The sequence below is a fragment of the Emys orbicularis genome, chromosome 7 (assembly GCF_028017835.1).
Source record: "Emys orbicularis isolate rEmyOrb1 chromosome 7, rEmyOrb1.hap1, whole genome shotgun sequence".
In the NCBI taxonomy this organism is placed as follows: domain Eukaryota; kingdom Metazoa; phylum Chordata; order Testudines; family Emydidae; genus Emys; species Emys orbicularis.
The window spans coordinates 110,289,250-110,302,412 of record NC_088689.1 but is presented as its reverse complement, the minus strand read 5'-3'; positions in this window follow the sequence as shown (position 1 = coordinate 110,302,412).

The window sequence follows — 13,163 nt, the reverse complement described above, 5'->3', positions numbered from 1 at the left end:
TCTGGATATCTGACCACTAGAGAATTAATTGGCACAACCAAGCAGTCATCAGATGGTAACATCCGTCAGTCACTATTGACCAACGTTGGGCTCAAACCAGTGAATTAAGTGTGAAAGTTCCCCTGATCAATCCACCAAGGCATACAGTCTCCCTTTGCCCTACATTAAATTCATGCCTGTGCTTCCAAAATGTTGCACAAGACAACTCAAACCTCATCTGAGGTATTCCCTTACCTTTACGCCTTTGATTCCTCCTGTAATGAGTTCATCACTCACAGGATTGAATACCATAAGTGTCAACAGACATGTCTCCACATTCTCTACTGAGCAGATCTCTTCATAATCCTTATTATACACCTTATGAAAAGAAAAGTAATGTTCACAAAGCATGCCAAAAAGGCTGTGGGTAATTAAGGCCCTGATCCAGCAAAGCATTGAAGTCGTCTCTTTCTAGACTTAGGCCTTTGAGAGCAAGGATATAATTCCCCAAAAGATATGGTACAAAACTTTTCAGAAACTTTGTCCTCATTGACAGACTATTTATTTGAATTTTTCAAATTAAATTATAAATTCACAAATGGCAGGAATTATAATTTTTAACTCTTTGTAAACTTTACTGTAGCGATGGAGACAATTAGAGACATACAATTAATGGAGATAGGCACTTATGGGGTAATTTGGGCTGTATTTCTATCAACATATGGCTCCTCCATTGGTTTTCAGCTACTATGATGACATGAATCCTAAAATACCTAAAATAGATTAGATAGACAGATTAATCTAAGCTAAACAGATTCATCACACAAAGTGATAAAAACCATATTTCTCTCACCGTAGTTCTAGTAAACTTGTACTGCTTTCCATGCCAATAGTGGATGCAAAATTCAGCCACTCTTTCTCCTTCAAGAGTCTGTTGTTTTCTTGCAATGTGTAACGTCATACTAAACGTCAATGGAACTAGTTTAATAAACTATGATGAGAGAAACAACTGGGTCAATCTGTTGGCACAGTGATAATGCTGAGCTTTGCTGCACAGATGAACTGAGTTTGCACCTTGAACACAGGCTCTTGATTTTAAAATGGCAGAGGTGCAAATACTGCAGAGCAGAAATAAACAGCTCAAGAGATGGAGAAAGTGGGGGCAGAATGAATTTGTATTACTCCAACAGCAACTATTGGACAGTCAGAGGAGGGTATCCTGAATGGTCTGTAATTACACTGCCCTATCCCCTTGCTGCCTGAATCCTGGATACTATGGTCCCAAATAAGGGATTTGAGACCTCCTCCTTCATGTATGAATAAGTTTAAACTGCCAACAGAGCTCACAAATAAAATCAAAATCAAAATACACCTCTACCCCGATATAACGTGACCCGATATAACACAAATTCGGATATAACGCGGTAAAGCAGCGCTCGGGGGGGCGGGGCTGCACACTCCGGCGGATCAAAGCAAGTTCGATATAATGCGGTTTCACCTATAACGCGGTAAGATTTTTTGGCTCCCGAGGACAGCGTTATATCGGGGTAGAGGTGTAGCTGAAAAAAATAAACACAGCAGATAGTACGTGCTTTTACCTTAAGTGCATAGTCTCTTCTCAGTACAAAGTAAACATTGAATTTTTCACAATAAGTGATGCTTCTCACTATGTTGAATTGGTACTTGTGAAAATCCATTTCCCTTTTAACTAGAAAAACAAAACAAAACCCAAAAATACAAAATCAAAACACAAACTGAAACAATGTCTAATAAATCACTCATGTTCTTTTTCAGCACAGAATATCTTATAAAGTATAACGTTTTGGTGCAGGTGAAAAATTGCCTACTATTTTTTTTAAATTATATATATAAATCCTACTTATCTTAGCAAATTTACTTAAAATAGCAAAAAAAAATAAGTAATTTACATTTCATCAGTATTTTTCAAGGCTTCTCCTACTGTTTTTCAGACACTGGACTACACTTTAAAAAAACTACCTCCCTACCTTCTCCCTATCTGATTGGAACTATGGTGTCTAAGATACCATTATATGGTAACCTGGAACTGAGGATGTTTAAAGGTGACCACTGAAAAAACACATGCAAAATACAAGTTTGCTCATGCATTTCAGTCTTTGCACATACAATCTCCATTTCTGTGCATGCAAATGTGTGTTTCTAAAAAACATATACATTTTGCAGGCACAGTTAGCATGGACATTTAAAAACATGAATCTTTTGGTTTGAATAAGATTATTCCTCCCAAATGGCATCCCGTGGCAAGTTCTTGCAGTGAAGTAACAATCTCTTGTAACAGGATAGTCTGATAACCACTGTTGTCACACAAATTCTTATGAAGGCTTGATTTCTTTCTGAGCCATGCTGTAGTTTTGATTGCTTATTCTGCACTAATTACATTGGCAAAGCTCCCATAAACACCATGAAAGTGCCATGCACTGAATGGATAAAGACTATGCAGTCAAGATTCACATTGTAATTCTGAGATCTGAGTTGTAGACTGCATAGAAGAATTCTGCCCTGTCAGTTTATTGTTGGATCCATGGGGAAGAGGACATAGCTTGGGAGGAAAGAAGTCACATCCAAAAAAAGAACAGAAATTGAAAAGCATGACTTAGGTTTGGGGCAGAAACCGTAAATTACTCTGTGTCTGTAAAGTATCAAGCATAATAGCATCCTGATCCTAACTGGGGCCCTCTAGGCAATACAAAAACTACTGCAATACAAATAAATAAATAAATAAATAAATAATAATAAGTAATAGTAGACTATCACTGAACACTTCCCCAATAGGCAAGAAACTCTTCAAATTTAGGGTTATAATAATGTGTTTTATGTTATAATATTAATATTGATATATTTTAAGAGTTATTACTATAATCATAATAAAGGATGAATAACTGTAAAAGCCACAAGGGACACTAAATTGTTTTTCAGTGGAAATTATATTGAAATTTTAATGACATTTATTTTGAAAATCATTTTTATTAAGCTTTTTACATTGTAATTTTTTTTAGTGCTGATGGAAGGTGATAGATTAAAAAAACCTAGAGACTGAAGTCTTCTTTCTACAAAATAGGTGCAACATGAACAACACAGCAATGGAAGCTTTCTACACACTGCCCCAAGAATGCACCTCAACAACAAAGGGACAACGTCTATGGGCGACAGAAGAATTCAGTGTCCGTGGCCCATTCAATCTGTGGTGCCTCTATTGAAATTACTGTCAAAAGAGCCAATTAATGACAATTGAAGTAGCTGGTGACAGATGGACACCTGTCCCCTGCAAACTTAACTGAGTCTCCCAATTCATTTCAATGAAGAGTTATCATATGGTAACAATTTCAGGCCATTTGCTATCAACCTCGGCTGAACTGTTAACTTAATAAGTAAAATATTCTGTTATCCTATTTCTAATTTCCTGATCCCATCCAGTCCCCTCAATAAATGTTTTTTAAAAAAAAAACAGTTATGATATTCTGATGTGCAAACAAAACCAAGAGGAACCAAAGCCTACTCATATATGCTACTTGTAGATAATGAATGTACAATAGTATACTGCAGCCCAAGGGTTTTTTCACGGAGGCAAGTGCGTGTAAATCAAAATGAATTGAACAGGAAGATGATCACACCAGGAAAATATGTCCTAACTACAAAACAGAGTTTGGACATTTGCTACATCTTTAATCTTTTGTGGAGTTCAAGGTAGACTGACCTCTTGAGCCTGACAGATAAAGATCTCTCTCACCTACAGTCTTAGAAGCAAGTAAATCCAAGCTGAACCACCCTTTGCCATCCACGAGGATCAGTCTTCTAGTCCTGCTGTTGTAGGTCACTAAACAGAATTGTGAAGAGGACAGTTTCACTGCTTGATTGTGCTAAATGTCCTAGGAATGTTGGAGCAAAACATACCCATTGTGTTACTGAACTAACAACTTTTCCCTAACATTATTTATGAACAGCTGCAGCATTTGAGGTAAGATAGAAAAGCAAATTTATCTTTAAGATGTTCAGAACTGTTGGACTAATACACCTCAGTTTTATACCTTCAAATGTTTCACTGAACTTGGCATTTACTTTAAACCAGCAATTAAAAGTAAGCAAAACCAAAAAGTCTTTTGAATATATGGCATTTTTGTCATTACTACTATACATAATGCTTATAAAGAGAAATGCTCTCATTGGCACGTATTGAACCAAGGCCTCAAACTAGATACCAGTGGGTAGCTTGTTTCTATCTTGCACGGGCACCTTATAGAGATTTAATTTAAACTTGGATTATATCTTTAGGTCTATTTTCAAGAGGTTATGCCAAGTGCTAGCAATGCTGCATTTATGGGGAGTTGCATGGCTAAACACCCCGGCAAAACAGTTTGTTAATACAGGAGTAAAATTCTCCCTTTTCCATATTTCTGTGGCCTCTCCCTCCTGTCGGATTCACTCCCCCCCACACCAAATGCTTCAGTATATTTTTCCATCATCATATTGTCAGACTTTGGTTTTCCTTTTTATTTAAATGTTCCTCTATCCCCCTTTATTTGACTAGAATTTGCTGCCTCTTACCTCCTACTATATCTAAGCATTGCTGGGTAAAGCTTTTAACCAAGTAGAGGCCAAAGGTAAGAAAGCAAATGGCCTTTGCAGTTACTTCTTTTCCTGCAATTCTGCAAAAGGGAGAATGATTATTATTTCATTATTTAGAATTGTACAGGATATCAAAGGGTAACTGAAAAGATGGCAACAAAATGTGGCAGTCAGTAATGGAGTACATTTTAACCAAGGGTTGTGGTAGATTCTCCATCACTGACCATTTTAAAACCAAGATTGGATGTTTTTCTAAAAGATGTGCTCTAGTTCAAATAATAATTAATTTAGGAAAGTTCTATGGTCTGTGTTATGCAGGATGTCACATTAGAGGACCACAGTGGTCCCTTCTGGCCTTATATCTACAAATATCCATTCTCATTTCTCTTTGGGTGGAGCTGTTCTCTGGCTCTTAGTTAGAGCCCTGAAAAGCCTTCTGTTTTCCCTCCCTTTAGTCTTCCTATCCTGGAACCCACAATCCTTCTAAACAGAGCAGGATGAGACTGGACTTTGTAGCTCATAATTCATTTCAGTGGATGTTCAAGTCCTCTAAAAAGGCCTTATATCTCATCAGGGAACTGGACCAGCCCATCCCTCATCTCTATACATACGTACACTTTCACTGTCTCTTTTAATTTCTGGTCATCTTCTGATACATTTATATCACCTAGAAAAGATAATCTTCACAACAACAAATTAGAATTAGGTTATAACAATGGGTAATTTAAATAATACATTTCAATTTATTGACACCCAAAGTCCCTCCAGGAACTCCAGAGAATTCCCCCTGTGAATGGATTTTTTGCCTTAGGTTTTTGTCATTAATTTTTCAGCTCTATTAATTGTTAATGATTCCCATAAGAAGCCCACATTTACTATATCACCCCAATCCTCTAACACTTCTGACCCAGGAGAGCTGGATGGAGATCATTAGGAGCTGAAGCTGCTTTTTAAGCAGCCAAAAGGGTCATTGCAGAGAAATAAGCTTCCTTCCTTTCAGCGGTTTAATAGCTTCTACAGTGCTCTCAACCACTGCTTCCCTGCAGAATCCAAGGCCAGAAAAAGGAACCAAACTGAGGTTGCATGAAGACAACAAACTAAGCTGTTACTGTTTCAGCCAGTTTGCATATCTAAGTGATTACTGTATTTAAATACTGTATTTAAAAGATCATCATCAGGATAAAATATGTTCACTCACTGTTACACAAAGTTAGCAGTTTTATACGGATCTCAGAAATATGTTAGATTCATTGTTAAATCATACTCATTCAAGGTAAATTCATAGCAATCCAAAAAGGACAATGGGAATGTGTTACCATGTTCTTAATTTGCATGTTGATTTTAGCGATCAAATTCACCTTTTCCTGCAACTCTCTGCAGCATCTTCATTAGGCTTTTTAGTAACAGCACTATTGATTGATTTGTCTAGTTCCATCTGGGAAAGTTGTTAGCCAGTAAATGTGGAACTAATCAGATCATTGGGAAGTTTCTGTCTGATTTCTGGTAGTTTTCTCTCTGTCATTAACCCACAGAAGGTTAATCTGAAATTTAAAAATAAAAATGTTAGTTTACATAGAGAAAACAGGATTTTCTGCGGAATGAAATAGTTGTGGGTACTCAACCTGAGTCCAATTTTCAGAAGTTATGTTATTATTTATATTGAGGTAGCAAGTGCATGACAGCTAGAGGTGCTCAGCACATTTGAAAAATCAGGCCCAAGGTGTCTCAGGCACTCAAACTCAATGGCCTATTTAAAGAGTGAGGCTGCAAGTCTTGCCCAATGTCACATAAGAAGTCTGTGCCAGAGCTAAACACAAAAACAAGGTATCCTGACCTAAGTCCTGTGCCTTAACCAGACCATTCTCCTCTCCCCAACTCCTCATCCTGCAGTCTGACCACATGGGCCAACCTCTCTGCCCAGGTGGAACTCTCTTGACCTGAATGGACACTCTGCAAAGATCAGCTAGCGGGCCTAGGGTTTTAGTCATCCCTGTTTAAGATTCTTTCACTCCTTTTAAATTCTCTTTGTCATCTTAAAAGAAAAATCCAGGAAAAAGGTACTCTAATTTCTCAACAGCCTTTAAACAGGATCTCACATAATGCTAATGTAGATTAGTTTCTGGCTATCACCAAGCAATTGTTTTCAATTACATAGGGCTCTTAACACTTATACACCATTTTATATCTTAGGAGTCCTGTGCACACATTAAATAATCATCTCAACACTCGTATGAGTTAGGAAAGTATCATTATCTCCAGAGAGGTGAAATGACTTCTGTAAAGTCATCCAGCCAATCAGTAGCAAATTCAGGCACAGAGCAATCCCAGGCTTATTGCTCTTGACCATTTTACTCCTCTGCTAAAGATTGGGGGTGGGATGGGGGAGAGAGGATAGACTGCAATCCAACTTTCATTTTCCAGTCTCCTGCTCCCCAGGCCAGCAGGGATCTGGAATGCAAAGAAGCTGCCACTCTAAGCAATCAAGGAGAGACTTGGATAATCCTTCTCCTTCCAGCTGGGAGGGGGATCATCAACCATCAATTAAATTAAACTTTAAAAGAGTGATAAAAATATAATAGAGCAATGGTGGCTGTAATGAGAGGCCTGGAAGTGGCAGTGGAAAAGTGGGAAGGAAACAGAGATGTGTTTGAAGAAGATGGAGGTGCTTGCTCTGGTATTGGCAGTGGGGATTAGGTAGATGGGAGGAAGGGCTGTCCTTCCTGGGGGACTCTGCTAAAATGGACAGAAAACTGGAGAAACAGGAAGGCTCTTCAGGGTGGACAGGGACAAGAGGAGCTGAGGGCTATTGCTCTGGAGGAATGGGGGAAGGTAGATGGGATGCTGGAACTGGAAGGGCAGGGACATTCTAGCTCTGGAGGGAGTGAGGATAGCTGGGGCAGCTGGAGGGGCATGGGGCTCTTGCTCTGGAGGGGGATGAGGGTGAGTAGATGGGAGGCTGGAGGGGCCATAGGCTCCGGGGGAGGATGGGGATAGGTAGGAGGGAGTCTGGAGAGGCAATAGGCTCTGAAGGGGGATGGGGGCAGGTAGGTGGGAGGCCGGAGGGCAATGGGCTCCGGAGGTGGATGGGGGTAGGTAGGTGGGAGGGAGCTGGGGTGGGGAGGGAACTAGGGTGGAGGGGGTTAGACAGGTGGGAGGCTCAGGCTGGGGATCTCTTACGGGGGAGGGGGGCGCTAATTTTGGTCCGGAGCAGGTGGTGGGAGACGCGCTGTATTTGGGGGGCTGGGTCCTGCTCCTGGAGGGAGCCAGCGGTTGCGCCCCGTCCCTCTGGCCCGCGGACGCTGCTGCAGCAGGGTGCGAGCGGCGCCCCCGGTCTCCGCGTCCGTGCCAAGAACGGGGTCTCTCCGCGGCAGCCTGGCCCCGGAGGGGCAGCTGCGTTACCTGGCAACGAGTCCACGCCGGCCTGCGGCCCTGGGCGCTTCCCCGCCCCACAGCGGGGGGGCCGGAGGGGCTGATGGGGGGGAGACATTCCCCAGCGACCCTCAAGAGCCCTCTTCCTCCCACAGACCAACGGTCAAGCCTCCCCCACCAGCACAGATCCCCCCCAACCTCTCCCACCTCCTCCAGCACAGATCCCCCAAACCTCCCATCCCCCCACAGATCCCCCAAACTTCCCCCCATTCCCCCAGCACAGATCCCCCAAACCTCCCATCCCTCCCCCCACAGATCCCCCAAACTTCCCCCCATTCCCCCAGCACAGATCTCCCCCACCTCCTCCAGCACAGATCCCCCAAATTTACTCCCACCCCCTCCATCACAGATCCCCCCCAAAACCTCCCCTCACTCTCCCCAGCAGATCCCCCCCCCAAAACCTTCCCCATCAGAATCCCTCACCATCATGAGACCCCCCCTCATCCCTCCTCTCCTCAGAGACCCCACTGGCCTACACAGGGAGTGATACTGACACACCAGATTTATGTAAAGGTTAGGTGTGAATTTAAGAGCCTTATTTCACAAGGCAACAAATAGATTGATTAGGCTGTTTCTAAGGCAGTGAGGACCCTCCAGCCAATGAGTTGCTGGATACTCATTGTAAGCCAGTGGTTTTCAACCTGTGGTCCACAGACCCCTGCGGGTCTGCAGACTGTCTAAGATTTCCAAAAGGGCCTGCACCTCCATTTGAAAATGTTTAGGGGTCTGCAAATTAAAAAAAAAAAAAAGGCTGAAAATGCTGTAAGCTATTTCCACCCACCCCAGACAACATCCCTGCTACCCCTCTCCTCCTGAGGACCCTAGGGCAACATGCCACTTTCAGAATCCTATTTAAACTTTTTTTTAAGGAGGGTTTTCAATTTATTTTAAACATATTTTATTTGTTAACAGGGGACCCTAAAAGCAAGTACAGGATCCTTCTTCATCTCACCAACTTTGTATTTTAAGAGCTCAGTCCTGCGAAGACACAGTGTCCATTAGTTTTATAATATTTTTAACATAGGGAAATTAAGCGAAATAAGAAAATATTGCAGACTAAGACAATTGTGGCAAAATACAAAGTATTCCTAAACTGAAGCCATCACAAGTAAGTTACCAAGGATCAGGTCGCAAATATGTACAGATGACTCTTCTATTTTATCCTCTTAAATTAACGTATGTAGGAGTAAACTTTTCAAAAGGGTTGAGTCTTATTGAAAGTCAGTGTGACAAATAATTTAGTTGCCTAGGTACTTTCGGAAAAAAAATTGTAATTGTTTCTAGTTAAATGGACAAAATCTAATCAGATTGCCAAACTGATTTATGGGCAGTTTAGTTCATTAAAACTGTAAACTTTAAAAATCTAGTTCCTTTTTTCTTGGCTCCTTGTTTACTTTTCCCATCTGGTCATTCAGAATCAAGGACACTGGTTTCCAGGTTCTCATGGCCATGAAGTTTGGACTGCAAACCCTGCAGCGGAGTGTTTGTTTAAAAATCTGCTGTTTCAATTGGAAGCTTTAAGTGATTTTTTTTTTCTGTGAAACGTTTTTACAAGTCTTCTTTACAAAAATCTAAATTTAGGGCCAGATTTATTTACTTTTATTTAAGTGTTCCTTTAAATAGAAGCATTAATTGACTAATTTACAAAAATATTTTCTAATGAATTCCTTTTAAGTAACATATTGTGGGTGATTTGTTGGATGGTTTTTAAGTTTTCTAAAGCCTACGAAAGAAGATTCAGAAGATTTTCTTCTCTTTCACTAACGTTTAAGGACCTTTTGGGCAGGCCACTAATAAAAAGGCTCAGGCCCACCTCTCAACTTCCTTTCCTCCCTCTCTACATAGGTCTGCTTCATGCCTGTTCATGTTTAGCTTTAGTGTTGTTGGAAAACAATATCTGGCAGAGAGAGTCTGATGAGGAATTTACATATGATGTTATGCTAGTTGATGAAACAGGAAGTACAAGTGACCAGCGACAGTATTTTGCACCACTGTCACTATCGAATGCCCAAACAATATTTTCCCCATCCACTCTGAGCGTAATCATAGTTATTATAAACAATAGACATTTTCAAGTACCTTTTTAAAATAACTTTTTAAAAAGATGACATGTAAAGGTTCTGTAGAAACTGGAATTGTGTCCTTGGCCATGTATAAAAGTGACCTTAATTTTTTTTCCCTCAGAAGTGCTTCTTTTTTTTCTTTAAGTCTGGACTCCATGGCTTTTCTGGAAGAGTTCTTGCTAGTTAGTCTCAGATATGTAAATTATAAATGCTCATGACTTGTTTGAAGGGGTACAGATTATCATATTTTCTCTTAAGTATTCATTAGGCATTGCAGTTTTGAACAGTGACTGGAAATTCACCTCATTTATCTTCTCTCTTGCTGTGTAAAAGACCCACAACCATAAAACCAACTACCCACAATGTTATCCAATTCACAAAGATATATTGAGAATTTTATTCTCTACACTTACAAGATAATCCAACTATGTGTAGCAACACTAAGGAAAAAGTACCTCTAGTCAGGAAGTGTCCCCCTTCCCCCACGTAGAACACTGACAAAATGAAAAATCCAGTTTTTATCAATCTTCTGTTGGAATTTTTTGGGGTTTTGCAGAAAAAGAAAAAACAGAATTTTGAATGAAAACATTTCCTTTCCAGTTGCCAAGTTTTTTTTTAAACAAACAAAAATAAAAATCAAGTGGTCAAGGAAAGTAAACTTTCTATGAACTTGCAACTAGTCAAAACAAAAGGTTTTCCATTTAAAAATTTGACTGAAATTTTTCAGCCAGCCCCACTTAACTATCAGACAATATTTTTTTTAAACAGTCGTCCTTTTAAAGTCACAGTAAAATACTTCAAATTTCATCTGTTTGAAAAACGTTGGCCTTTTCCTCATGACTCAAATACAGCTTAGCTTGTGAAACTATGACAGAGATAACTACCTGTTCAGGTGTTACTAATGACAAATTACAATACTCAAGCTGTAATTACAGTCAGTCAAACACTATGTAGCACAAACTAATTTAATATTTTCATATTTACATTAGCTATAATTACTACCATTCCTGCATTTGGAGACATTTCTTCCAGTTATTAGTAAAATGTGCAGCTTTGGTGTTTATTCACTGCTTCAAGAGATATGATGCACATACAGACTCAACCTTAATTATGAGTTTCAGAGGGGTAGCCATGTTAGTCTGTTTCAGCAAAAACAAGGAGGAGTCTTGTGGCACCTTAAAGACTAACAAATTTGTTAAAGCATAAGCTTGTGTGGGCTATGACCCACTTCTTCAGATGTATGGAGTGAAAATTACAGTAGGCAGGCATAAATATACAGCACAAGAAAAGATGGGAGTTGCCTTACCAAGTGGTGGTGGGGGGGGTCAATGATTCAATCAGGGTGGATGTGTCCCATTCCCAACAGTTGACACGAAGGTGTGAATGTCAACAGAGTAAAAATTACTTTTTGTAGTGCTAACCATGCCAATTCCATCAGGGTGGATGGCCCATACTCAACAGTTGATGGGAGATTACTTCTTGTAGTGACCCAGCCATTCCCAGTCTTTATTCAGGCCTAATTTGATGGTGTCAGTGTCAAGTTTGCAAATGAATTCCAGTTCTGCAGTTTCTCGTTGAAGTTTGTTTGTTGAAGAATGGCCACTTTTAAGTCTGAAATTGAGTGCCCTAGACTTATTTTTTGCTTAGATTAGTTTACCAAAACAGGCTTCGACTTCTATGCTACTACCCCAACTACAGAACATTTTCTAATGGGATAAAAGTAAAGATTGTAAATTTCACTTTTCTTGTTAAGGGTTTTTATCCCCTCAATTACTAGACTGCTCTGTTAAGAGTTTTGTCCCAGTAGACATTAACTGTAGAAACTAAGCAGCATAAGATGCTAAACACTAGTATTTTCTTTACAAATAGGGAATGGGAAGAATTCATCTCACGCCATCCATTTTGCAGAATGGGCCTAAAAATGTCATTTCTATTTTGATAATGGTGAGATCACAATCTAGAACAAGGTTCATTCAGCCATTTACCATATAAAAATACTATATTTTGCTATAGCCTCTTAGGGTATGTCTACACTACGAAATTAGGTCGAATTTATAGAAGCCGGTTTTATAGATATCGGTTTTATACAGTCAATTGTGTGTGTCCCCACATAAAATGCTCTAAGTGCATGAAGTCGGCGGACCGCGTCCACAGTACCGAGGCTAGCGTCGACTTCCGCAGCGTTGCGGGTAGCTATCCCACAGTTCCCGCAGTCTCCGCCGCCCATTGGAATTCTGGGTTGAGATCCCAATGCCTGATGATGCAAAACAGTGTCGCGGGGGGTTCTGGGTACATGTCATCAGGCCCCTCCCCCTCCGTCAGAGCAACGGCAGACAATCGATTCACGCCTTTTTACCTGGGTTACCTGTACAGACAACATACCACAGCAAGCATGGAGTCAGCTCAGCGTCACCATATGTCATCTGGGTGCTGGCAGACGTGGTACTGCATTGCTACACAGCAGCAGCTAATTGTCTTTTGGCAGTAGATGGTGTATTACGACTGGTATCCGTCATTATCGTATTCCAGTTCAATCAGAGGCACCTGGGCAGACATGCTTTGTCTCCTGGAGACTCAGTCCTGCCAGCAGTCCTATTGAACCATCTTGACGATGCTGGCTAGCAGTCGTAGTACAGTATCTTCTGCCAAGCACCCAGAAGATGCCAAGGGCTATCAGTCATGCTGCACCGTCTGCTACCAGCTTAAGATGTAAAAAAATAGATGTATTCATTTGCTTCCCCCTCCCTCCGTGAAATCAACAGCCTGCTAAACCCAGGGTTTTGAGTTCAATCTTTGGGGGGGCCATCGTGTGTGACAGTTGTTTGTGTTTCTCCCTGATGCACAGCCACCTTTGTTGATTTTAATTCCCTGTACCTGTACGCCATGTCGTCACTCGCCCCTCCCTCCGTCAGTTTCGCGCCTTTTTTCAGACCAGACGCCATAGCACTGGGATCATGGAGCCCGCTCAGATCACCGCAGCAATTATGAGCACTATGAACACCACGCACATTGTCCTGGAGTATATGCAGAGCCAGGACATGCCAAAGCAAAACCAGGACCAGCCGAGGAGGCGATTGCAGCGCGGCGACG